Source organism: Natator depressus, chromosome 2 (assembly GCF_965152275.1).
Source record: "Natator depressus isolate rNatDep1 chromosome 2, rNatDep2.hap1, whole genome shotgun sequence".
NCBI classification, from domain to species: Eukaryota; Metazoa; Chordata; order Testudines; family Cheloniidae; genus Natator; species Natator depressus.
Window position 1 is genome coordinate 106,376,082 of NC_134235.1, and position 26,981 is coordinate 106,403,062.

At 43.0% G+C, this 26,981-nt stretch overlaps 1 long non-coding RNA gene across 1 annotated transcript in view; it reads left to right on the plus strand.

The window, feature by feature from the left end:
- The first annotated feature begins 17,848 nt into the window (after positions 1–17,848).
- The window catches only part of LOC141982587 (uncharacterized), a 140,675-nt gene continuing 131,542 nt past the window's right edge, over positions 17,849–26,981 (plus strand). The window contains exon 1 of the long non-coding RNA XR_012638149.1: positions 17,849–18,033. This is a non-coding gene — a long non-coding RNA (uncharacterized LOC141982587). The remainder of the gene's footprint in view (positions 18,034–26,981) is intronic.

Here is a 26,981-nt window from a genome sequence, read left to right on the forward strand (position 1 = left end):
GAGTGATTATTATTTTAACACTGCCCAAAAATGTGCTAGACACCTCCCAGTATAGGAAAATTGAGACATAATCCTTACCCTGAGGAGTTTATACACTAATTCTGAATGTGACTAAATGAGGTGTATAGTAGAACAGGAATAGTATCAGTGATAACTTGGTTATTCAGCAAAGGTTAGAGCTCAGCATGATGGCGCAAGAATTTATGTAATGAGGTAAATTGATAGAATGCATAAGTACTACACTGAGCTGGTGACTTTCCTTTAGGCATTGGAGAAGAAGTGGCCCTTCAGGGGGATTTAAGAAGAGAGGACTGTGGCCTTGTGGAACAACTCAGGAAGCAAGTTCCGTGCTTGGAAGAAGGGACAGAGATGGTTGTGAGGAGAAGTGGTAAAGACAATGTCAAGGTTGGCATCAGTGGCAAGGTGACATGAAAAGGAATGAAGCTAGATAAGTAGGAAGGCCCCTATGTCAAGAAGCTTGAATTTGTTGTTGTGGAGTATGGGAAGCCGGTGAAAGTGTTCAACAAAGGGCATGATACATTCAGATCTGTGAGCAGAAGATGATTTTAGTGGCTGCATTTTATATGGACAGGAGTGGGACAGTTAGAGTGTCCAGAACCCAGAGAGGAGAGGTGGTCATGGTAATTAGGATCAGACAGGGGTTATCAAACTTCACTGCACCATGACCCCCTTCTGACAACAAAGTTACTACATGACCCCGGGGGAAGGCCTGAGCCCGAGCCCTGCTGCCCCAGATGGAGGGAGAGGGGACCGGAGCCTGAGCCCTGCCACCCTGGGTTGGGGGAGAAGGGGCTGCAGCCCAAGCCCCGCTGCCCTGGGTGGGGGTTGAGCTCAGGCTTCAGCTTCAGCCATGGGTCCCAGCAAGTCTAATTCTGGCCCTGGTGACCCCATTAAAATGGGGTCACAACCCACTTTGGGGTCACAACCCACAGTTTGAGAACTGCTGGGATAGGATATGATGAGGGCATGGATTAGAGCATTGCCTTTGGACAGGGAGAAAAAGCTGGAGCATAGGAACATAGTGTAAGCAGAATTGGTAAGATATAGTCCATGTCTGCAGGTATGCAGAAAGAAAGGGAGGAACTGGAGATGCAGGAAATGGAGAGGGTTTCTGAGGAAAGATCATGACTTCAACTTAACCATAACTAAAGCTGATAAGATAGAGATCATATTTTGCATAATAAAATGTATTTAGATTCTATAACAGTGGGTGTTCTAGGTGTCTGAGAACATAGGAGTATTCTATGCCACAGACCCAAGATGCAATATTTGGCAAGGAAGCTCTTGCTTCCTGGAGTTAGGAGCTTTGTGGTCAGCCACATGTGAGTTGAGGGGTTTTACACAGTCTTCTATTCTCAGTCACTTTCCCCCCCTCTGCTGTCTCTGCTATGGCTGTAATCGTGACACAGAGGCACAACCGTGCAGCAGAGACAGTTGACAGTATGCTCCAAGACTGTAATGTGTCTGTAAACTGATTGTGAACAGGCCAAGACAGGGCCGTCCTTAGGATTTATGGGGCCCTATGCAGTATTACTAAACTGGTGCCCCTATGCCCAACTTGGAGTACAGCCAACACCCCTGCCTGCGGACCCCCAAAAGATCTCCCCCATTGCTGACACATACCGAGCTTCGTGTGCAGCAGACGCTGCGGCAGCCCGGGGGAGGGGGACGAGGCAGCAAAGGATACCGAGCCACCCGGCCTGCCTCATGGCAGCGGAGAGTCACAGTTCCCCACAGAGACACCCGCTACCCTCTCCCTCATGCAGAATGCCCCATGCTGGCACATTCGGCTCTATGAATATGGCCCCTACCTAAGGAGACTGCAGTGCGTGCTGAGTGTGTGGGAGCTGACCTGCTCTTACCTGCTGTCCCAGTAGTGCCCAAAATTTTCGGGCGCCCTAGGCAGCTGCGTATGCCACGTATGCCTAAAGATGGTCCTGGACCAAGGATACCTCTTTTCACCCTTTCCAGCCCAAAGACACCGTTAAAGTGGAATGTGTAAAATACCCTCATAGAGATGCTTTGATTTTACTGTTGGCCATGGTTTGCAGGCTTTATGAAAATTCATAGCTAAATATTCTTCTTAGTGTATGCACAACATGCCTCAGGTGGCACGAGACCAGGATTCATCACCGTATTTGGTCTGCTGGTTGGACCATTAGCTACCCTGGTCTGGACTGGGTACAGACTGGGAGTGCTACGTGAATGCTGATCCATGCCCCCCATAGCTATACGAGACCGCATATCATAGGTGCTGGAACTAGGGGTGCGGGAGGGAGGGAAGGGGGTGGATGCTGCAGCACCCCCTGGCTTGATGGGGTTTCCATTATATACAGTGTTTACAGTTTGGTTCAATGGCTCTTAGCACCCCCACCATAAAAATTGTTCCAGCACCATATTATGCCAGGTGGAGTGGTCAGTGGTACTGTAGTAATGCCTAGACACCCCAGCTGTGAGATTGTGTCCCATTGCACGAGGTACCATGTGCACACGTGGTGAGAGACTGTCTCTGCCCCAAAGAACTGGCAGTCTAAATAGACAAGACAGACAAAGGAAAGTGGGAAAAGGAGAGACAGAGGGGCGAATTGACCTACCCATGGTCAAATAGCAGGTCAATGACAGAGCCGGGAATGGACAATTCTCAAATTCTTCAGCACACGTATGTGGACCTTGGCCAGCAACTTTCGGCAACAGAACAGCAACACTGAAAGGGAGTGGTAGTCAACTATCTTCTGGGCCCTGCAAAGAGGACTGAACATAGAAGTTCAATCACATAACCTAGAAACCTAGGCCCATTAGAGATGCAGTATTTGCAGGGAATGGATGGTAGGGGCCTGTAAATGTTTTATAGAAGTTTTAGATCAGCATTCTAACTTCTGGATGCTTATCTGAGACTCTGTGCTTGTTTAGCAGTTAGTTCATCCCTTTCATTAGTGATTACTCTGACGGGACTGAATTTTAGTCACTTCAAGTGGCTAAAGTCTTGTTCATTCTTTTGGAAGTATTAACAGGTTTACAAATCCTTGCCATGTAAATATCAGAAACAAGACAATTATTACAACGGTAAGCTGTTGTTTAAAGAGACATTATACAGGAATATAGTAATCAGATGTCTGCTTAAGAGGTCTGAGCGTCACTACAACACTATGCCATGTCCTTTCTAGTGATTTTATAAAACTGTGTAATCAGAGATGTCACTCATTTAACGGACCCAGCATGTCCATCAAATGTTAATGTACAAAAATATCGGACAGGTGTGCTGGCCTTTTACAAGTGAATGTACTTTGAGTGTTCAATATCAGGACTGATAATCTTCTGAGCTGGTCTGTGACTTTTTAAAGACATTCATATTCAGATTTGAATGGCCTCCACTGAAGTGATTCTGATTATAGCTTCAGGTGGAAGGAATAGCATCCATTAGCACCCTTTTCTGCACACAGTGTGACTTCAAAATTAGTAACTTTCCACATATGTTGGATGCATTTGCTGTGATCTGTCTGTTTATTTATTTTTTTAAATCAACTATATGCACAACCTCAAATTGTAGAAAGGAAATGATATTTTGAACTCTGAAATATTTTTGAGAATGAATGAAAACAAAAAACATGGGTTTTTAAAGGATTTTCTTTGTTTGCAATAAAGACCTGGTTCATTCCACATACAGGAGTATGGAATAATCAAACTTAGGCAATGGATGCTTGGATTCCAATTTCTGGAATAATCTCATCTATGTTCGCTATGTGGAGCCATTGCATGAACTCTGGATCCACTAGAGCTCTGCAGCCATGGAAACTAGTACACATTCTCTGGGGAAAAAACGAACCCACCTGATGTAGTCTTCTAGATGCTCTCATATTCCCCAAGGTCTGTGGGGAAAGGGACATATTTCCTCCTCCACATGAGTGACAGGCAGCCTGGGGAACGTTACAGAGACTGTCTGAAAACATTATCCTGGTGAACAGCTCTGAAAAGGGCTTTTATCCAAAGAAAGAAGATGGTGGCCTCTCATAGAAAAAAAAAAGTACCTTTCACATCTTGTTTTAAAAAAGAGCTCCATAAGATAAAATAATTGTAAAATTACTTAGCTCTTTTATAGCACAGTGTGCAAAGGGCGGTTCTTAATCCTCACAACTCCCCTGTGATGTACATAGATAAATATAATTATCTCCATTATCCACATGGGGAGTCTGGAACACAGGGGTGTGGTGACTTGCTCAAAGCCACACAGAAAGTTAAGGGGAGGGCCAAGATTAAAACTTGGGAATTCTTTACTTCCAACCCATTGATCATTCCTCTAGACTGCCCTGCCTGTCTGACAGGAAAAGGATGGGATCCTCCTAGCTCCTACAATCACATAAGGGTTTCTAACCCCTTAGGGCTGCCATAACTCTTGTCTTCAATAGTTTTAGTACACAACAAAGAGAGAGGGTCATGGAACCATAAAGGGCTGGTGGAGGACAGTGGATGGGACGCTCTGTGGCTCCTGTCTTCACAGATGGTGTGGATCCCTTCAACATACATTTGCACATGGCCTGACTATCCTCAGGATTGGGTGGCTTAGTGGATAGCTAGATTGAGTGGTGCTTCCATACCCATTTTCAATGTGTAAATTGGCCAGAGGATATAGCTCTGACAGATCAGTGGCTTTAAACCCAGAATGCACATTTCCACATTAAAAACAGATTTTGGAACTATGTATATTTTACCACTTATGACTCTCAAAAACAGATCTAACAAGGAAGTGATGTATAGTTTGACTCCCAAACATTCATTAAGTCTTAATTTCCGTGAATCAAAGACGATTCAAAGAAAAACAGTGTAGAGCAGTATTCTGACTCCTAAGAGGCATGTTTTCTGCTGCTTATGCCACCCAGGAAGCTATATAAACTGACAGCCGGGGTTGGGAAAAATACATATCCCGAAGCTTGATATCAGACTTCTGCAGATTCTAAGCACCACCTGTGTATATCTGTGGATACTGGAGTAGATCCAAGAAGAGACTGAGGAGAGAGACAAAAAAGAGATGATCACAACAGCAGGAGGAGGCAGTAGAACCAATTCAGTGTTTAGATGACAGTGTTGTGGAAAGTTTGTTTTACAAATCCACTGCTGTTTAGAAAGCTGATGCTGTAATACAGAACACAGCACTGGAAGTCCCAAGATGGCAAAAGATTAATCAGCTTGGATTAGGTTTTTAACAGCTTCTTGTTGATTTTTTTTCATCACATACATAATAGTATGCAAATACAAACAAATTAGTTAAATATTAACATAATTTTTAAAAAAGATAATAAATAGCAGCACATGCCCGAGCTCCTACATCTAACAATGAAACAATGTTATCAGTTCCAAAATCAGTTTAACAGAAATGATATTGAAAGAGTGGGAAAAGGTCATAATTAGTTAATACTTATATAGAGCCATCAGTTTTTGTGGGGCCTTACAGAAATAAGAGAATTCTCAGTCTCTTTGGAGAAGAGTTTACACTATAAGGACCTGGGCCTGAGCAATTAACATAGCTGTTTATGTCAAGAGAGGTATGATGATTTATACCCGCTAAGGATCTGGCTTGTACTGCAAGCATTACATAGATTGCCTTTATTGCATTTCTTACCATTCACACCTCAGCATCATATTCTCGCTCCAGCTGGCCAAAGTCTTCCTCAAAGATTCAGATTTTTAAATTGATTTCCATCATCCATGGTCATGTCTTCTGTGTTCGCTTTCTGTGAACATTCCTGCAATCAAGTTTTGACAGCGCAAATATCATCTGGAAGAAAATTTGAAAGATGCACATGCCATTTGAGGAGCCAAATTTTGAATCTGCATGCACAGTTATTTGTGCCAGAAGTGCTTGTGCACTCATTCATTCTGGAAATAGAAATAATACCAGATGACCACTCACAATTATCCAACAGAATAGCAATTATTGGACAGTGCATAGAGTTAAAAAATGTTGCCCTAAAATTGGTTGAGTGCTTACAGAAGAACTTGAAGGAATTGTGATTCGCTCATAGAATTTCCATGAGCAGAAGAGGCTAAATTCATCCAGTAAATGGCTCATTGTGAATTATGTGCTCAGCTCTGTTTCTATTTGGATCCCATAATTAGACTAGGAATTGAACAAACCCTTTATAACATTAGTGTAGCTTATTACTTGACTGGATTTAGTTTCTGCTATTTCCCCTTGGTTTTTGTTTTTAAAGCAATATTTGTTACAAGAATCAATATCTTTCCATTTGCTGATCTCTTTACAATCTTTGCCAGGAGATGGGAGGTATGGAAATGAGAGCACCTTCTCTGTAGTGTATGGGCTGTTCTTCTTTGACCTTGTCATTAAAAGAGAGTCTATACGTTAACTTCTCTCTTCCATGAGGCCGGAGAGACACACAGGCAAAGTGGATTGGAAGACCCACAGCCATGCAGCTCAGCATACAGCAAATTGCTAATGAACCTATATTTCAGTTTAAAGTACAAAGTATTAACAAAAAATAAAATGCTCTCGGTGCTTTGTTTCCTGCTCTCCCTCCCATTTTTCCTCCACTCCCACACATTTAATTAGAAAATCTGATGCAGCCAGAGATGTTATCTGCCGTAGTGTGTGTGTTTGTGAGGAATGCATTCTTTGACATAGCTGATAAGCATTCTGTGGTGCGGGTAGTTAATTGGTAGTGAAAAGGAAACGTCTGGACTAGCATATGAGAAGCTTCCTAACTGTTTCTCCTGCCGCTGGTCTCACTGGCAGTAGGTTCATGAGCCAAGGGGTGGTGTGGTGGACCCAGTGGCTAGAAGGTCCTGCCAATACTGCCCTCCCTCTAGCAGAACTGCACAGAGCACCTGCACCTTTGGAAACAGTTCTAAGTCCCCCCATCCTTCTTTGAAGGAAGCAGGAATGGGAATAAAATACAGTGATCCCAAACGTGTAGGACCAAATCCTCTCCTTGGCCCACATTAGTCAGCAAATATTTTGAGAACAGGATAAGGGGAAAGTTGATTTTATTGCGATTTTCCCTGCTAAAGCCAAATAAAGCTCATTTTAAAACTAAAGCCAAATAAAGCTCATTTTAAAACAAACTGCAGTGGTTTGGGTTAGTTGAAAGACGTTGTCAATGCTGGCAAACCCAGTATTGTCTCTTCTTGTTATTTACTTTGTGTTGCAGACATGTGCGTTGTGCAGTCTGCTATTCCCTGATGTGCTCGGCTGCATCATTCTGGTGAACTGGTAGCAGTCAAATTTCCAAGATCCCTGCACTTTAGAAGAGATCAAAGCAGAGCTCGGGTTACTTTTTGTTACCCTGCTAGCCAGCTAACTGTTAACCACTCATTATATGCTCTGGGCCAAATCCTGCCGTGTGCTTGATGGGTATAATGGTCGGGGGGAAGAAGATATGAAGAATCCTGCAGTGCTCTCATATAGTAGCAGGCAAGATTTATATCTAGCACTTAAGAAAATGCTAAAGTGGGAAGGAGGGCGAGAGGTGTTGGCCATCATGGCCCCAGGGGCATAGTCTTCTGGTTAGGGATCAGAGCTAGGCCTCCAACTGGCAGAAGCATGTGCACACACTCCTCCTTTTAGGAGAAGCAGTAAGGCACACATGGCAACACTTTCCTTTTCCACCCACCCTCTGGTGTCTTATCCTATACTAGCAGGATTGTTCTTGGGCCATATACTGATCCTGCTGTCCTTCTTGCAGAGTTCCCAGCAGTAACTGCTGTGTGTTTAATACATAGAGTGCAGTGTTAATACTGTAGATGTGTAGATATGCTTGAGTGGGTGTCCAAGCATCTACAAGGCACACACACATAACAGTGAAAAAATCAGAGTCATTTGTTATATGAAATGTGTAATTATGCCTAAAGATGGCAAACAGTGATCAATCTGGTGTGGTGTCTGCAAACAATGATCAGTCTGCTGGGGAAGTCCCTAAGTGGGGAGAGTGTGAGATTTCCATTCAGACTGCCACTAAGGCCCACCAGAGAGAGACTGCTGCAGGTCGTAGGCCCTACCAAAACTATAAGTGGGGCTTTGGAAGAAGGGTGTATCCAAAACAATCTGAACTAGAAAAGAGGCTGGGGAGTGAGGGGGGGGAAGGGCAACTTGTTTGAGGACTTAGAAGGGGCAGAATGGGAAAGCATTTGAGACCTGTCTTATTGTTTCCAAGCCAATTGACCAATCCCTAGGCCAGGAGAGCTTCATGACAAGTGTTTCTGATGATCGGTTTTATACTTCATTTGATCTATTATTCTGCAACACTGCAGCTGTGCCATAGTAGCACTTCAATGTAGCTACTCGCTACAGTGATGGAAGGGGTTCTTCTTTTGGTAGAGTTACTCCACATCCTCAAGAGGCAACAGCTAGGTCGATGGAAGAACATCCATTGACCTAGCACTGTCTATGTTGGAGGTTAAATCAACTTAACTATGTTGTTCAAGGGTAGGGATTTTTCATTTCCTTGAGTGACATAGCTGGGTTGATTTAATTTTTGAGCACAGACCTGGTCTAAAAGTCATAGGAAAAAGTGGCTCCTACAATGGGCAAGGAAGAAAATTATAGACTGATAAACAATTGGTCCCAAACCTCCCCATTCCGTTATGGGAAAATTGTAGAGAATATAATGGAAAATCATAACTTTTCTCTAGAGTTTTTGGGCCATCATACTGAATTTTAATAAGGGGTTTACCTCTACTATGGAATTTTATAGACTGGTTTTAAAAAATCCTACTGGGAGGTTATCTGTCTAACTTTGGGTTTTCTATAGCGCTTGTCACTGCAGCATCTAAGTGCTTCTCTGTCATTCTCTATTACAATCTATAGGTTTTTAGAAAAATTTCTCCAGATCACAATTGGATTCATCCTATACAGGTATAGACCACAAAATACATACATAGGTAGCTAGTGGGTTGTAAATATTTGTAAGACAGCTGTAAATTCTATCTATAGGATTTTTCCATAATCTGATTGTATACCCTGGAGGCATATAACCAACTAGTAAGGGTCAAATTTACATGTGACATTAACGGTCATTGGGTGGTGTTGGTATTATTTACTATTTGTATTGCCTTCAAGCTTAGGAGCCCTAATCATGGACTAGGACCCCAGTGTGCTAGGTGCTGTACAAACACAGAACAAAAAGATGGTCCCTCTCCCAAGGGGCTTACAATCTATCTTATTGTTTATATTCAACTAGCACCCAAATATGCAGTGCACTGTACAAAACACAGGGACGTACAGTTTCTGCCTTGAAGAGTTTACAGTCTGAAAACACAAAACAGCCTAAGGTTAGAGGGAAAAGACACAAGTAATGTGATCAAAGCAGTGATTGGCACATGCTGGCCAATAATTGTTTATTTTTATTTTTTGTTTTTATTACAGTAGCACCAGGGGTGCAAGTAAGCCGGTATGGGCCGCTGCGGCATACCGGTAAAAAGTGGCCGCCAGTACCCAGCTGACTTTAAAGTGCTGCTGCGGCAGTGCTCTAATGTCATTGCCCCTTTTCCCCTCCCGCCCCCAGGCCACTGACCTCCATATTGGTGCACATAAAATTCATGTGGTGGGAGTGGGGCCAAGGAATTTGGAGTGTGGAAGGGGGTTCAGGGCTGGGGCAGAGGATTGGGGTGGGTGGAGAGTGAGAGCTCTGGGGTGGGGCCGGGGATGAGGGGCTCAGGGCTGGGGCAGAGGGTTGTGGTGCAGGGGCTGAGGGCTCCAGTTGGGGGTGCGGGCTCGGGGATGAAGGGTTTGGGGTGCAGGCTGCCCCGGGGCTATGGTGGGGAGAGAGGACTCCCCCCCAGCTCTCTCTCCCTGCAGAAGCACCTGGGCTGGGGGAGGGAGGGGAGAGGCACCTCTCCTCCAGCGACAGCAAGTCCGGGGCAGGTCCGTGTTGGGGCTGACAGGGAGACACACCACTCCCTGCCGCAGCTGGTCCGTGCTGGGGGAGAGGCATCTCTCCCCGCCGCAGCCCTGAGCCCCTGCGCGGGGCTTAATAGACTGCACAGCTTAGAGGCAACTTAGGTGATGGCATTTTAAAAAAATGATATATCAACATGAATTTTTATGGCAGGGTTTAGGGAAATCTCTCTACATCTTCTGCACCACAGGCACAAATCCTTCCCCCAAATGGGGTATATTTTGTGCCTGAGTGCTCCAAGGTGCGCTGCAGGAGGGTGAAGGTGCAAGGAGCACTCTTTCGTGCTCCTGGGAACGGCCACATTCCTCGTGTTCTTTGGAGCACGGGACTGCTCTCTCCCCTGCCCTGATTCAGGAAAGCACTGTCCTTAAATCTCAGCCAGTGAGACTTAAGCAAGTGCTTGACTTTAAGCAAATGCTTAAATGCTTTCCTGAATGGGGACCCATGTGCAAGACACCCCAAAGGGGGTAGGCAGAGGCAGGGCCGTGATCCCATACCTAAACACAGTGGTCAGCAGAGCTAGCTGCGTGCACAGAGGGAGTAGGTTATTTCAGGTGTAGTAGCACCAGCTGCACTCCTGTACAACAGAGAACTTCAGAAGGAATTCTGCCTCTGTGCATCATTCCCAAAGGGCAGCTGTGCCTAAATGGATCTAATGGACTAGTGAGCCCATGGACGGGAGGGGGATGCTACTGAGGCAGCATAGAGTTTCTGTTGAATCTGACGCATAATTCTAATTCTTTCCTAATTCTAATTTGTTTTAGGTTTCTTGCGGACATATTATTTAGTTGAATTACTTATTTTAAATTTTTAATGTCCCCTTGTACCCACTCAAAAGAGCTGCAATAGCAAATTCCCTAAAAGCTTTTATTTCTATTCAAAAAGGTAATTAAATGTTGGAATGAGATTTTAAAATGGGCAATTCTGACACAACAGGATTTAACCATCTCAGATGGCATATGAGAGAGAATGCCCTCTTCTTGCATCTCCTTGTTCTAGATTGTATTGTCTCATTAAAATGCCCCTCTCCCGTAATCACTATTTCACAGTTCAGCCACCTCCAGCTACTGTGAAACAGCTGTGCAAAGGTCAAGTGCAAGAGGGCAATGTGAAAAGAAAATCATACCACAGCTCCCAGGGTTTCCATCCACCCTGTTAACAAATTTACTGACGCCAGGCGTAATTTTTACAGACGCTGTCCATTTTTTTACTGACTCTGACTCTTAGGACTCCATAGGGAGCAGACACTGACATCTCTTTTGACTTTGAAAAGCATGTAGCGAAAGCAAAATAGTTTTGTGCAAAGATTTACATAGTGTGTATAAATATTATGTTTTATCATGTTGAAATAATGATCCCATGCCACAACGTTAAATTTTTAATTAATACATTGTGCTCATCTTTCATCTTTTTACGTCTGTGTTTCTGTGATTACAAGATGGGATGGGCTTGATCCAAAACCCGGGATGCAAACGCCTATGAAGTTGAGGGAACTTCAGATCAGGACCCAAAGGCTTGGGCCTGTCTTGGCTCTGATCCCAGCAGGAGCTCTGTGCAGATGGACCCTTGCACCCCTGTGGGTATCCTCATGAGCTTATTGCAGGAGCAGGCGCTCTGCTAGTAGATTCCAGGAAGGGTGGCTGGCATACTTGACTTCAGCTAGAACAGCAGCAGCTATAGAAACTCAGAAATAGCAGCTCTCTGTCTTAGTTTCTTGTTCAGCTTTTGTCTCTTGAATCTTCACCTTTGCCCAGTTGTTCTCTGACATTTCAGTCCTGTATAAACATATTGGTTTCTGTTTCAGTTTTTAAACCTGGCCACCACGCTGTGCTCTGTGTGATTCACTTAATTTTTTTCCTTTTGCCACTCATATTCCCTCTCTGTTGTTGACGGTGACTGGAAAATAGGCATACAAAGCAGTTTGCATTCTCTGAATGCACCACACAGTAATTCTGCTGTCTGAAAACTCTGTAATGTCAATAATTGATGCACTTGAGAAGTGGTAATTAAATTAGTTAATTATGCTGGTAAAATTACATGCAATTATGTGACTGCAGGGTATGTTTAGTAAATTAGGCTTTCCCATACTCACTACATATTGTGGTGCCAATTTTGTTCCTTGATGATTAGGTAGCTTTTGATACTACTTAATTGATTTAATACCTGGATCTTCATTAGCCCTCGATTGCTATGCAATGTATGTCTGACATTTTTCTCTCTGATATTTTACAGAGTATCGTTCATCCAAAAAAAAAAGTCAATCTATGTACACACACATTCCTTTCAGATGCTAAAGCATCAAGACTTCAAGGAAAATATTCTGTTCTACAAGTGTGTTGTGGTGATTCACACACTGGTGTGCGATGCCAATCAAGTAATTGTCCCTGGACACCCTCTAAACCAAAATGACTGATTTCATTTATTTTTCTCCTGAAAGATCAAAATAAATAGATGTGTGAAGAGAAATTGGTGTTGTGACAGCTGGTTTAATGAAACCCATTATCTTTTGGGAGGTGCAGTGAAAGGTTATTAAAAGGTGACACTAATTCAAATAAAAGTTTCTAGGGGGTCAGACCTGATTGGGGTCAGCCCACAGACGGAACCTTTTCAAACCAAAGGTGTTTGGAGTTCTTCAGCACACTGGCTGAATATCTTGTTTGTCTGAATTACCGCTCAACAGATGGTTACCTTCATCTTGGCTATGATAACTCCCAGAAACCTTTCCCAGCGCTACATGCACACGTACACATGCTCTCTGAACTTATACTTCAGGGAATGATTGTAGGGCCTGGTCCCTTCCTTGGACATTAAGTGAAATAAAATCCCAGAATCTGAGGTCATAGCTGGTTCTTCACTTATTTACTCTTCTTAGAACAGAATCTCCATGGGGGTAAAACAACTGCTCGTTTTGGGCTTATTGGGTTAAAAAGTAGGCGGCATTGTCTGGCTCTACCTGTGTCCAACTTAGTTGTGCCCCAATATCCAGAACAGAGTGCCATCTGAGTGACCCAGGCAGATAAGAGAGTGAGGCAAGCACAGCCTTCAGTACAGCCTCCATGACTCAGTGGCAACAACTTAACCTCTGGAGGGTATAATCTCCCTCAAATGACTTCCAAGCATTAGAAAATGATGATGACTCATTGTCTAGTGCCGATGTAAAGCTTCTGGGAACTCCATAAACATACAGAAATAAAGGAGATTCAGCTTGCATAGCTCAGTTGCTGTGAGGGCTCACACTGTTCTCTTTTCTGTACCTTCCCCATGCTATTCACCAGAGTGCCCGGGAATGCAAAGACATTACACTCATGCCAATACACAAAAGGTGGTCCATGCTAATGATGTACTAATCAGTGAACAGAACATGCATTGTGAGAAAAAACCGGCAAAGAGGCTCTGAATCAGGTTGATAGCATTGTCACAGTCTTTTACTCTTGAAAGGAGAACACGCGTTTTTGTTCTATGTCTGCCTTTGCTATCCAGGCTCTGGTTTATGATGGACATAATGTTAACCTACTGGGTGATAATCTATACTACTTCTATTTAGAAACTAAATTTTGTTTACACCATTTGATTTCTTTTCTGTGTTCCAACCTTGTCTCGGTGAAGTTTCTTGTGCAAATTCTCATTTTTCTGTGAAATGTAGTTTTGGCCAATTGCCCTCGTTACAGGGCAAATGCACAACTTGTGTTTAAACTTTACCACCTGGACTTCTTTGAATGGGTTCACCTTCTGATTTTATTGTTTTCACAGTGCTTAACAATAGGATGGATTTGTTCCTAACATATGTTTTGACACCCTGTGCATGGTTATTAATCGATTTGAAGAGCTGAGAATATAATGCATAAGCATGGAAAATCCATAAATTCAGAAAACGTAGGGTCTGCCTGAGGATTTCTGCAGAATTGTCCAGAATTAGTTTACAGGAAGAAAAAAAATCTTGCCCTTTTGGATACAAAAATACCAAAGTTTCTTAAGATAATAATGGAATATGCTAGTGGGGGTAAAATTGGGTTTTATATTTATAGTGCTGGCCATGTGCACTGCTTCTACACTGAGGTTTGTAGAAACATGATAGGAGCTGTAGGATTTTGATGGACTGTATGTGCTTATTCCAATACCAAGAAATGCTGTTCTATTTAATAAGCTAATAAATATATTTTGAAAAACCTCAGTTGTGTCTTATGATAAGAGCTGTTATTAAAATGTCAGGGAGTGAAGCCAAGAAGAAGAAGAAACAAAGAAAAAACCCTTCGCAAAAATTGTGCAGATTTGGAGGGAACCCCCCTCAAAGATTTCTTTGGGTCATTGAACCTCTGTGGACTTTTAATGGGCCTACCTGTGTGTCTGCTACAATGCCACCTGCCTTGTTTGGCAACCTTGAATACCCATAAACATTGTGTTCGCTATTCATGGTTTGGGTGTGTGTGTTAGAATACCGATGACAAATAGGAGAGATCACATATAAAATATTTCTAGTAGAGAGGGGCTGAGGAGATGGGTAGGAACTTTCTTCGTAAGAAACTTGACTTGTAGCATTATCAAGTCAGTACATCTAAAACATTCTATCTTTATTTGGCACATTTGTGTTAGCAAAGTTGGCATGCTACCTTGTCAGCTGGCGTAATGCCATCCCAACAGATGGGCAGGACTAGAGGCAGCCAAGAGACCATGTATGAGCATCAAATATGTGTGTTGAGGGCAGGATCCCTAGACAAGAGTGTTGAAACGTCTGTCTGTCCTGTGCTTATGTGCCTGTAGTTAAGGTGATATGCCATAACTATTCTCACTCTGAACTGGATTAACTGCAGAGGGATAAGACCCACCTTCCTCATCCAATGCAAGTTGAGCTTTTGGGTCTATTGAATCATGATAAATATTCTGCAGGGTGTCAGGAGAACACTGGGGAATCTCAAGGTGTACTTATGCATCTGTTACCTATTGAGATATTTTTAACTAGTAGTGTTAAATATACTGGGACAAATTCAGAGGCACTATGTAAGTTAGACTCCCTTAGGTGTACTTACACACACACGCCCCAAAGTGAGTGAGTGTAAAGAGTTCCAGCTGGTGTAACTTATATACTGAGTAGCTGAATGAACAGCTAAAACTGAGGAGACCTCCTGTAACTTGCATATTCTTAAAAACCCTAGTAGTTGCAAACTCCTATTTGTTTGTCTGCCAGTCCATGCTAACCGGTAGGCATTTATACCACATTCATCACAGTAGCTTCTTGGCTGCTGGCATGTGGCTAACTCAGACTTAGATGCCTTCACACGAAAGCTTATGCTCAAATAAATTGGTTAGTCTCTAAGGAGCCACAAGTACTCCTTTTCTTTTTGCGACCCCCCTCGCCCCGCACCCCCACTCTCCTGCTGGTAATAGCTCATCTTAAGTGATCACTCTCCTTACACTGTGTATGATAACACCCATTTTTTCATGTTCTGTGTGTATATAAATCTCCTCACTGTATTTTCCACTGAATGCATCTGATGAAGTGAGCTTTAGCTCACGAAAGCTTATGCTCAAATAAATTGGTTAGTCTCTAAGGTGCCACAAGTACTCCTTTTCTTTTTGTGAATACAGACTAACATGGCTGCTACTCTGAAAACTGTTGGGGTATGTTTACATTGCAACTAGACATCCGCAGCTGGCCTCTGCCAGCTGACTCGGGCTTGTGGGGCTGTTTAATTGCGGTGCAGATGTTCGGGCTCATGCTGCAGCCCAAGGTCTAGGTCCCTCCCACCTCGCAGTGTCCTAGAACCTGGGCTCCAGTCTCAGTCTGAACATCTACACCACAGATAAACAGCCCCTTAGCCTGAGACCGGTGGCATGGGTCAACTGCAGGTGTCTAATTGCAGTGCAGACATACTCTTAGACTCAGCGCAGTTCAGAAGTGGTTGAAAACAGGTTTGTAAATTAAATGATAGTAAGTGGGTGTGAGTCTAAGGGCCAGATTTTTAAATGTATTGAGATGCCTGAAGATGCTGATAGGAGCCTCGCGGGACTTACAAAAATGCGTGGATGGGAGTTAGGCGCCGAGGTGCTTTTGGAAACCCCAATAAGCACGTAGGCACCTAAATATTTTTAAAAATCTTACCCTCAGTAAATTAGTCTGTGTGTGTAGAGGGAGTATTAGTTGATGTAAGATACTCAGTATGCGGGGCTGTAAGAAAATGTAAGGCCTTGTCTACGTAAGAAAATTGCATCAGTTTTTAACTTGAACTGACTTTTAAACTGGTGCAAACTCCTGAATGGACAGTCTTATTTCAGTTTGACTGACTCACTTCTTCACTTTAAACTTATTTCCAGAAGACTTCTTTAGATAAAACCAGTGCAATTTTCTTGTGTAGACAAGTCTTAAATTACATCAGTTTAGACTCCCTCTAGAATTAGACTAACATCTGAATTTGGCCTACTGAAACTGGGGAAAACTTATATCTATAGGACAGTATAACAGGATGTTTTGCTAGGAGGCTAATGTAATGAGCCCGATGGAGGGGGCGTTCTGAATCAGAACAATAAGGAGAGGCAAAATTGTGTTTTATCTCAAATCAGTTGGGGTGAAGTAGAAATCAATTAAGTGGGGAATAATCACAAGTAAATAGTTAGTTGTTTTAGCAGGAATGGCCATTTAGGCATACACAGTAAATTACTGTAGCTTTACGGGTATCTACTATATATTAACTACTGTTATATTAATTAAACTCACTTTATAGGTAACTATATTTACTGAAATACAGAATTTTGAATTAGAAAATACAACGCACTAGAACATAAACCCCTCTGCTATACATTCGCTTTTCAGTTTCTCACTTTTCAGCCTCTGTTAAGCCCAGAGTTTGGAGGAAAAGGTCTTAGGGTGTTTAGTTGTCTCTTGAGGATTCCTCTTGTGCAATCTTTGTTTATTGTTCTGAGTTCACGTATTCCTTGATGCAATGTGTTGGCTTCCAGATTGAACAATTATCGCCCCCTGCTCCTTTCTGGCTTACAGTCCCTTTGGTCTCTGGCAGTTTCTCTATTCTTGTCACTTCATCTTGTGTACCTTAAGATGCTGTCCGGATGTTTTGTTTTACAATCCTTGCTATTTTCTTTCTTCTACTACAGCTCACTTCCTCATTACTTAAGTCTGCTTCTCTTTTTAATTACAGTTTCTTTAATTGCAGCTTATTTTCTTCACGTTTCATTCTTCTTTACTCGTCTCACAATTTTCTAACATTTTTCTAATAGTTTCTTAGATTACTTAGAGACTCTTTCGTTATTTTTCATCTTGTTTAACTGTACTGTTCTTCCTTTAACTTTCCCTCTTTTCTTCTTCTACCACTGTCTTTCCTCTTTCTAGAGACTGTCCCTTTTGTGGCTACCCCTGTTGTTCCTACTATCAGTCTTTGCTCTCCCTCCTGAACTGAACTTTCTTCCTCTCAGCTTTGTTCCTGGTGCCACTCTGGCCACTGCCAGGCAGTGGCCAATGCATGGGAGGGATACGAGAGGTCAGGTGCCCCCCTGATTTCTGCCAGGGTTTATATGCCCTGCCCTGAACCCTGCTGCATACAACCAGAAACTTTAAATTGTGCCCACACCCCACTATTAACAGTTATGTGTTGTCTCTGCTACCAGGGCTCCTATCCACTGGCTCCCCCCTTACTACATCCTTTTTTTCTGCTGCTAGTTGCTGCCTTGCTTGCTACTGGCTTATCTCTCTTGCCCAGTTCTGAGCAGCCTCCCTCCAGACTCCACCAGCCATTTCCACTGCTGCCTGTTTGGCCTGCTCACACCAGCGCTCTGAGGGGGAAGCTGCTACTTGCTTTACCCCATAGGTTTTTCCCCCTTTTTTTTCCTTTCCCCTCCGAAAATATCCCACGTTCGAGCTCACCCTGCTTCAACTGCCCCAGAATTCTTGGAGTTCTCAAGACTTTGCCCAGAGCAGCTGTTTTGTGAGTAGCAGCAGACACACTTATACATTAATGAAGCCAGCACTTTATCAGTTCACATGTGGAAAGTTGTCTTTCCAACCAGGGTGTTTGGGGGGCAGGGTATCTTTTTTCAATAAAAGATGAAATTCTGCAGAAGTTGAAGTCCATCACCCGGAAAAGCTTCCTACTTGCCACAGGTGAGTGGATCATTGAATTTTTCAAGCTTTGATGGGATCAATCTAATCTAATCTGTTTAATTATTTATTCATTGTTATTATCTTATCACCTTCTCTTGACAATGGACATCTTGAATAACTTGGTATGAATAGCGCTATATGAAACCATATATTATTCTGTTCATTTTAGTTAATAGTACTACAGCTAAACTGATGATGTTTAGCTGCACAACTAAATTATTCCAGTCCCTGTAAACATAAATCCTATTGTTGCCTGTGTTAAATAGCTCTTGTTGGTCTGGAGGGCTCATGAGACTGATAAGAGGTTCAGTATCCTTTCTTCTCTAGGGCATTGATTTGAGTCTTGCCCACAGACATCAGATGGCTGTTTGTTGGCTCATGCAAATCACTTGGTCTCTATTCAGTTCCTAACAGGTAGGTGTCTAGATATATATGTAAAAAAATCACCCTCATCACCACCACCCTTAGTAGCACTCCCGGAAGAAAGGCTCCAGATTGTAGAGACACGAAAGTTGCTCTTATTGAAAGATGAAATCAGATCAAATTCCAGAAGTGACCTTTCTGCTGCAGGAAATTTTAACGGGAATTTAGTCTTCATGAGTCTTGTATTTATCTACAAAACATCATGAGCAGCCTCAGGACAAGTTTCCACATGTACCCCATCAACATGCCTCCTCTCTATCCTGGAGGAAGTGCCCCACAGCTAGAGGTAGGGGAGAGTAATTGAAAAATATTCATACCCATGCAGTCCTTAACTTTGACTATAAGCTAGAGCTGTTAGTTAGTTAGTGATTTTTGTAATGTGGATACCAGTGTGACAGTTCAGGGGTGAGCTGCATCTGTGATTTCTTCCCCCAGTCTCTCCTTTGGACACACTTTCCAAGTGACACTCTGCCTATGCTTTTCCATGAACTCCATGGTTCACCTCCCATTAGACTGGGTCATCCAGTGACAACACTTTCTAGTCTCACTGTACTGTCAGTTACAAGGCGAACAGGGCCTTATATTCTCGTAGAGTCCCTTCCAAGTGCACCTTTCAGGTGACAGGGTTTGGTACTGTCAGCTTTCTCCAGGTGGAACATGTGTGGTTCTACCACTCTTAGACTGGGTCCTGGGGTGGCAGCCCGCCATCTCCAGTCATGTTAACAGGACAGACTCAGCTGTATTTGGTACCTGCAAGAAACTTTCCTCCAGGAGCTTGTGACCAGTAGCTGACTAAAGTAACTCAAAATAGCTCCTTCCAAACACACACCTTGTCTATTCACCCACAAGTACATAGCAAGCAGAGAAAAGGATTAAAACAAACAGTGCTACTAAACAGAACTGGCAAAAGTCTGCATGCCTTAGTCTTGCCTCAGACTCATCCCACAGGGTGTGTACCCAACTGCCCTCTTGCCTACTCTGCCCCTCTGTCTCTTTGTCAGCATCTCCTCTCAGGCAGCTGCTTGCAACTCCATCCTTTTTCCCCTTTCTTTTTTCTGAGGGGTGCTTTTAACTGTTTATGGTCCTTTAGATCTCTAGTCTCTGGCCTTGGCAAAATAGTCGTGAAACCTTTGGCAGGTGCCTAGAAAGAGAGCACCTTTCCAATTAATGGCCGACCCGTTGTTCCCTTAGCTCTCTTGAAGTTTTTTACCCAGAGATATTTTATCTCTGACCATTGTTTTGTTTCCTGTTTTCCTGCTCTTTCTAACAGCCCTTTTTGATTCAGCTCCATGTAGTCAGACAGAATAATCTCAAGCAGGTAAACTGAGGTACAGATGTTATCTTCCTTATTCTCTACAACCTGTCCAGAAGAAAGTGAACCAATTTATTCCATACAGGCCACAGAACAGCAATCAGATGGCAAAGTGAGTTTGGTCGCTACTAATCAAGGGTGGATTTAATCAGGTAACCAGGAGCAGAAAGATTCATAATCCTGAGTGATTCACTTTCCTTCCTCCACTTGTTCTATTTAAAAAAACAAAACTGAGATGTCCTGCCTTGGTAGGATTTTATTTTAGCATCAGAGCTGTACGAGGAAGGAATCGTTCATTGAATACACTACATCATTTACAGTTATCTGCACTGAGAACACAGTCAGTTACACATCCCTTAAGCCGAAAAGAAAAATAGTTTAATTATCTGTAATCCTCCGCACAGACTTCTGAGGCATCATTTGTGATTTCACAACATCACAACAATCCACCTAGATTCCTAAAGCCCCACACATAGCACCACCAAACCAAAACTGTCTTAACAACAAGCTTTCTACCAATACATCCTTGTCACTTACATTTCAAATTCTAATTAGTGCCAACAGCTGCAGACAATGTTCCCTTTGAAGCAAAAATGTAGTTGCTGGATGCCTAGCGAGGAGAAATGAATGTGAACACCAGGACACCACATAGAGTAGGTACAGTACAGTTATATGTTTGTTTATGTATGCCACTCCTGATCCATCACAACTTGTCGATTATTTGAACTGAGTTCAAAGATGGTTCCATTAGACTGAGTACGAGTCCTCAGCACAAACTAAGGATGCCTATTTTCTGTTGTAGCTCCTCTTTCATCTCAGTTTCTTAATGGTTCGTGGCTGTCCTCTCTCTACTTCCCTCACTTCCTTTCTTCATGCTAATGCAGTTGATCACGAATGCTGAAAAGACAATTCAGTCCTTATTTTATCCCCAATCATTTTCAGGTGTCAAATTGGGTTTATCAAATGCTGAAGCTGCATTGGTTCTGAGATCAAGATAATTAGCTGCTTGATTACTTGTGGGTACATCTGTGATACGTGTGCATACCTAGACTGGTTAGGTATTTCATCATCCAAATAACCTAGAGCCTGTTGGTTAGTGCTCTAGTCCTGGTATTACCTGATCATGTATTGGAAACCTGTAAATATACTTGATCCTCTTTTACATGGGAGGTCCCAGCAAATAGTTCTGGGGAGTTGCTCTTCTGCCCCATAGGGATCTCTTATGCACCGTGCCTCAGGAGTCCATCTTGTCATCTATCCTGTTGATTGCTGCTGGGAGACTTGGGAAGGAGACATGGACTGCAGTGTCTCAAATATGCTCTATGTATCCAACTCTATGTATCCATTATATCCAATCCTGCCACTGCTATGGAACAAATGACCCTGTGTCTGCATGAGAATCATGGCTTGGGAGAGAGCTAGCAGACTGAGATTAAACTGGATCTATTCCAAAGGCTCAGCAAACTGGAATTTGTGGGCTGCTGTTTTGCTAAGGTCAGTACAGTGTTACCAGTGTAAATTGTTGGTGCCCAAATTTACATGATGCTGAGCACCCCCCGCTGCTGTTAGCTTCAAAGGGAAGAGAGTGTGCTCACCGCCCAGGGCCAGCTCCGCTTTTTTGCTGCCCCAAGCAGCGAAAAAAAAGAAGAAAGAACCCCCCCCCCCCCCCGATTGAGCTGCCACCGAAGTGGAAGACAGGGAATTAAGGACCTCCTAATTGCTGCCGAAGACCCGGACGTGCTGCCCCAATAACTGACGGAGTGCTGCCCCTTTCTATTGGCCGCCCCAGGCACCTGCTTCCTTCGCTGGTGCCTGGAGCCGGCCCTGTCACCACCACACAAGATCTGAACCTTGGGTAGTAGCATTGTGTTGCTATTACTTCCTCTTTTGGTATGGGTCTCAGTACTGCCAACCCTAAAGATTAAAAAATCATGAGTCAGGCCCCCAAAAAGTATGAGATGGGCTTAAATATCATGAGACTTTAAAAATAGTAAATTTGTGGTTCTTTTTCTTTCCTTTCTGGTTTTTGAAACTTTCAGGGGGCACTTAGGTCACATTTTCCAGATTTTCTTTGCAACTATTGTTGTTAAATGAAAGCTGTGATTCTTGTATTCTTGTCTAGTTTTCAGGAGCTCGGACTTTAAGTAAAACATCATATATAATACTAAAACCTCTCCAGTGCATCATCAACGATCTACAACCTATCCTGAAAAATGATCCCTCACTCTCACAGATCTTGGGAGACAAACCAGTCCTCGCTCACAGACAGCCCCCCAACCTGAAGCAAATACTCTCCAGCAACCAAACACCACACAACGAAAACACTAACCCAGGAACCTATCCTTGCAACAAAGCCCGATGCCAACTCTGTCCACATATTTATTCAAGTGACACCATCATAGGACCTAATCACACTAGCCACGCCATCAGGGGCTCGTTCACCTGCACATCTACCAATGTGATATATGCCATCATGTGCCAGCAGTGCCCCTCTGCCATGTACATAGGCCAAACTGGGCAGTCTTTACGCAAAAGAATAAATGGACACAAATCTGACATCAGGAATCATAACATTCAAAAACCGGTAGGAGAACACTTCAAACTCTTTGGCCACTCAGTAAAAGACTTAAGGGTGGCAATTTTGCAACAGAAAAGCTTCAAAAACAGACTCCAACGAGAAACTGCTGAGCTTGAATTAATATGCAAACTAGATACCATTAACTTGGGTTTGAATAGAGACTGGGAGTGGCTGGGTCATTACACATATTGAATCTATTTCCCCATGTTAAATGTCCTCACACCTTCTTGTCAACTGTCTAAATGGGTCATCTTGATTATCACTACAAAAGGTTTTTTTCTCCTGCTGATAATAGCTCATCTTAATTAATTAGCCTCTTACAGTTTGTATGGCAACTTCCACCTTCTCTCTCTCTCTGTGTGTGTGTGTGTGTGTATCTATATATATCTCTCTCTATATATCTTCTTACTATATGTTCTATTCTGTGCATCCGATGAAGTGGGATGTAGCCCATGAAAGCTTATGCTCTAATAAATTTCTTAGTCTCTAAGGTGCCACAAGTAGTCCTGTTCTTTTTATAAGACAATTGTGAACATTGGCACGGGGTTCTGCCTCTCTCTGGTTGTGTTCTGTCAGTTTCTCAACAGGTCTGAAAGACACAGGCTCCAACTCCATGGGTGCTCCAGAGCTGGAGCACCCATGGAAAAAAATAGTGTGTTCTCAGCACTCATTAGCAGCCCTGCGGATCAGCTCCCCCGCACCCCACAGCCCTCCTGCCCACCAGCGGGTCCCACCAATCAGCTCCTCCCCCTCCTAGCACCTTTCATCCGCCACAATCAGCTGTTCAGCGGTGTGCAGGAGGTGTTGGGGAGGGAGGGGATGGAGCTGGGGCAGGAAGAGGCGGGGGGTGGGAGTGAAATGGGGCGGGGGTGGGAAGAGGCAGGGTGGGGATGGGAAGAGGGGGAGCAGGGGTGGAGCAGGGGTTGACCACCGCCTGGGAACTGGGGAAGTTGGCACCACTGCTTAAAGACAGCCATCGTTATTGAACTGATTCATTCTAAAAAGTTACATAAAATAAAACAAGGTGATATATACTTACAGTAAACTACAAGTTACTTGAGAACTTACTTATCAGTCGGACGTGCCTATCCAAGATGTTGAGCCCCAACCTAAAATGTGTTACATATGTTAATCTGTTTGTACTTGGAAAGAGAATTTATGTATACAGATCACTGCAGTGTGGGCCTCTCTCTTTGTGTGTATTTAAAGAGGAAAGATTTTTGTTTCTTTGCGTAAGGAATACTTTCATTTTACAGTGTATCAAAAGTAACCCTAACTAAGCCATATAAAGGCATATCACATCTTTAGACTTTGTGACTCACTTATTTCTTGATTTTTTGCCAAACACAAATTCCAGTTCTTTGTGTTTTACTTACAATAACATTAGTACTTAATTCTACAGATTCAATCAAAGCTACACTTAATATAAAGAAAACAAATTCTTTATTTTATAGCCACATTAAATACTTTCCTCTAAAATGCTTTTGGGGAAAGTTTTTTTTATTTATGGATTTTCACAATGTGAGAGACTTTGCTTTGGTTTTAGTGCTCGGTATTTATAGTCATGGAATGATCATTTTCTGGTTGATTTCACATTGAGCTCTCTCAAAACTAGTTGTAATAGTTCCATGCTCTTTAAACCTTTTCCTTTCTATCATTGCTGTTGCAATATTTTAGGCTTTATATTCTTAAGCTATTAACTCTGCACTCAGTTAATGATTTGTTGTTGTTTTTTTTTCTATGTAGAGTATCTAAAAGCATACAACTGGCTTGTTTGTTTACAATTACAAAGTATGTAAACCTAACAATGAAGAAAGTAGCAAGAGATTGTTCCAATAATACTGTTGGAGACAGGTCAGCAAACAATGTAGCATTTTTGTTTTAATTTTTAAAAATATCTTGTGCCAAAGGATTAATTTTTATGATTGTTGGCTCTTTATTATCATTTATCTTTTTTCTTTGGAAGAGGGAAAGAAATAAATGCTTCTTATTTTACATATGCTCTCAGTGTTTAGAGGATTTTGCTAATTATTTACAGGCTGTTTTCTTTGACCTTTGGGCCCAGTTCAGTTTAGAGATGCACAGATGCCGAGCTTTTGCATTCCCTGAGGCTGTTCAAATGCACATTGTTCCAGGAAGGCAGTGAAATAACCGCAAAAAGAAAAGGAGGACTTGTGGCACCTTAGAGACTATCAAATTTATTTGAGCATAAGCTTTCGTGAGCTACAGATGAAGTGAGCTGTAGCTCACGAAAGCTTATGCTCAAATAAATTGGTTAGTCTCTAAGGTGCCACAAGTACTCCTTTTCTTTTTGCGGATACAGACTAACACGGCTGCTACTCTGAAACCAGTGAAATAACCGTAATCCACTTTCACCACAGGAATGCACAGCCACCTCTGCACTTCCTATATAGAAGGAAGTGCTCTTACCTTTATAGGCAGGAAAATGAGATGAGACAGAGAATGCAGGCACCGGACACCCTATTTCTTGGGTAGCAAGGCTCCTTGGTCACAAAAGTCACACCAACCAGTGACTTGGAATAAGAGGACTGCACAGAGCTTTCTGTGTTCCCATAGCCCCTGTGGGAGCATGGGCACCATTGCAGTAGATAACCAATCCATTCTGCCTGTGGGATGGCCACACCGCAATCCCCATTGCAGGCAGACGTTAGGGAACTAAATACACAGAGGATAGTGCAGGGCAACTCCCACTTTGTGCTTGGTTCTATCAATATGGTTTAGAATGTACACATCTGTTAGCTGCTGCTAAATTCCCAGAGCCAAATGGGAACATTGTACCCTGAGAACGCCGGGCAAGTGTACCTGGCAAATCGTTGCCTTGCCCACACTTTCAGGCACCGATTTAAGGATAGCATCTCTATTCAGGACAGCTTAAGTCCCATTGGAGTCTATGCTTATGTGCTGCCCTGAACAGGGAGGGACCTAAGTACGTTCTTAAGTGCTTTCTTGAATCAGGACCAAAGTGCCCGCTGTGTCCAGGCGCCATACCTTACTGTATGTGCAACAGATCTTTTTCCAGTTCCCACTTAGCTCTCTTTACACCACTGGTGTCTGTTACATCTCTTGTGCTTTGGACAGGGCAAACTGCCATCTATGCCTTCTTGCTATGGATTGGCTGCTCCTTTATCATGTGTAGTAAGAGTTGGCCTCTCCCTCCAACAGGAAGACTTGCTCCCGACAGTCCAGATCCAGCAGGAGTTATTCCAGCTCCATGGCATAGTAGGAGCGCTTGTGCATAGGTTTGTGAAGATGACCTGAACACAGCCCCTTGTTAGTTCTTTGTGATTAACAGTCACGTACCAAGTTTGTAATTTTTTATGTTTAAAAAGTTACTAACTTTAATATTTAATATACTTAAGAGTAAAGATGGGCCTGACCTGTGAAGTTTTGATCCACATAGGAATTTCATCTAAGTGCAGGGTGTTAAGATCCGGGCTTTTGGTCCAGGCTCACCTCTGCTTAAGAAGTTCTCAGTGCTAAACAGGAATGGAGACATCCCCCTAGTCATGGCAGGGCAGTGGAAGGCACCCAAACTGGCAAGTTTCCGCAGTGCAGGGGCAGAGGAAGAAGACCACAGACAGGTGCGGGTGGGGGTGAGAAAGGGATGGGTTGGAAAAAGATTAAGGGTTTGGCCAGCAGATTTGTACCTATGCAGATAAATTGGGAAAAACCCTGATATAGGGGGAGCAAAAGGGTGGCGCACACTACAGCCCATATGTTGTGTTCATCCCCTTAGTGGTGCTATTGAGTGTCCTGTATCCTGTTCCCAACCACATGTAAGTTCCCTGCAAAATGTCCCTGGGAACTAGTCCTACAAAATAGAGGCTAATACTCTCCCTCTTCTTCTGTAAGATTATAGAGCTGACTGTGGCTTTGAAGAGGAGAGACGTTGACACTTTTTTGGCCTTTTCTGTGTATGATGGCTAGATGTGATGGTGATGGGACAGGAAGGGATTTTGAAATGGCATCATAGAATATCAGGGTTGGAAGGGACCTCAGGAGGTCATCTAGTCCGACCCCCTGCTCAAAGCAGGACCAATCCCCAATTTTTGCCCCAGATCCCTAAATAGCCCCCTCAAGGATTTAACTCACAATCCTGGGTTTAGCAGGCATCAATGCTCAAACCACTGAGCTATCCCTCCCCCACATCATGTGAGCTCCATAGTAGTGTGGCCTAAGGATTGATTTATTTTGATTCCAATTGTTGATTGAATATATGAGGAAATGAAAACAAAAGTACAAGCATCTATACAGCAATGTCCATGTCTGTTTAGTGGGGGGAGTGGTAAATTTGTATTTGAAATAACCACAAGGCCGGTAAAACTCAGGATCACTAACTGCAATAATGAATACTAAACAACCAGTATTCACAACAGCACATGATGTAATTATGTGGTCAATATATGCAGTGTGGCTATAAATATCTTCATGCAACAGCTGTACAGCAGGGTTTTTACACTGGGCACAGAGATACCATTTTTTTCTAACATACTCTCTCAGTTGAGAAATGTGTAACTTAGAGGTGAATACAAATTGAACAGAAAACATCAGATACCTGAGACTGGCCACAAAATACATTTATACTAGTGCAAGAAGAATGTCTTGAAGAAGAAA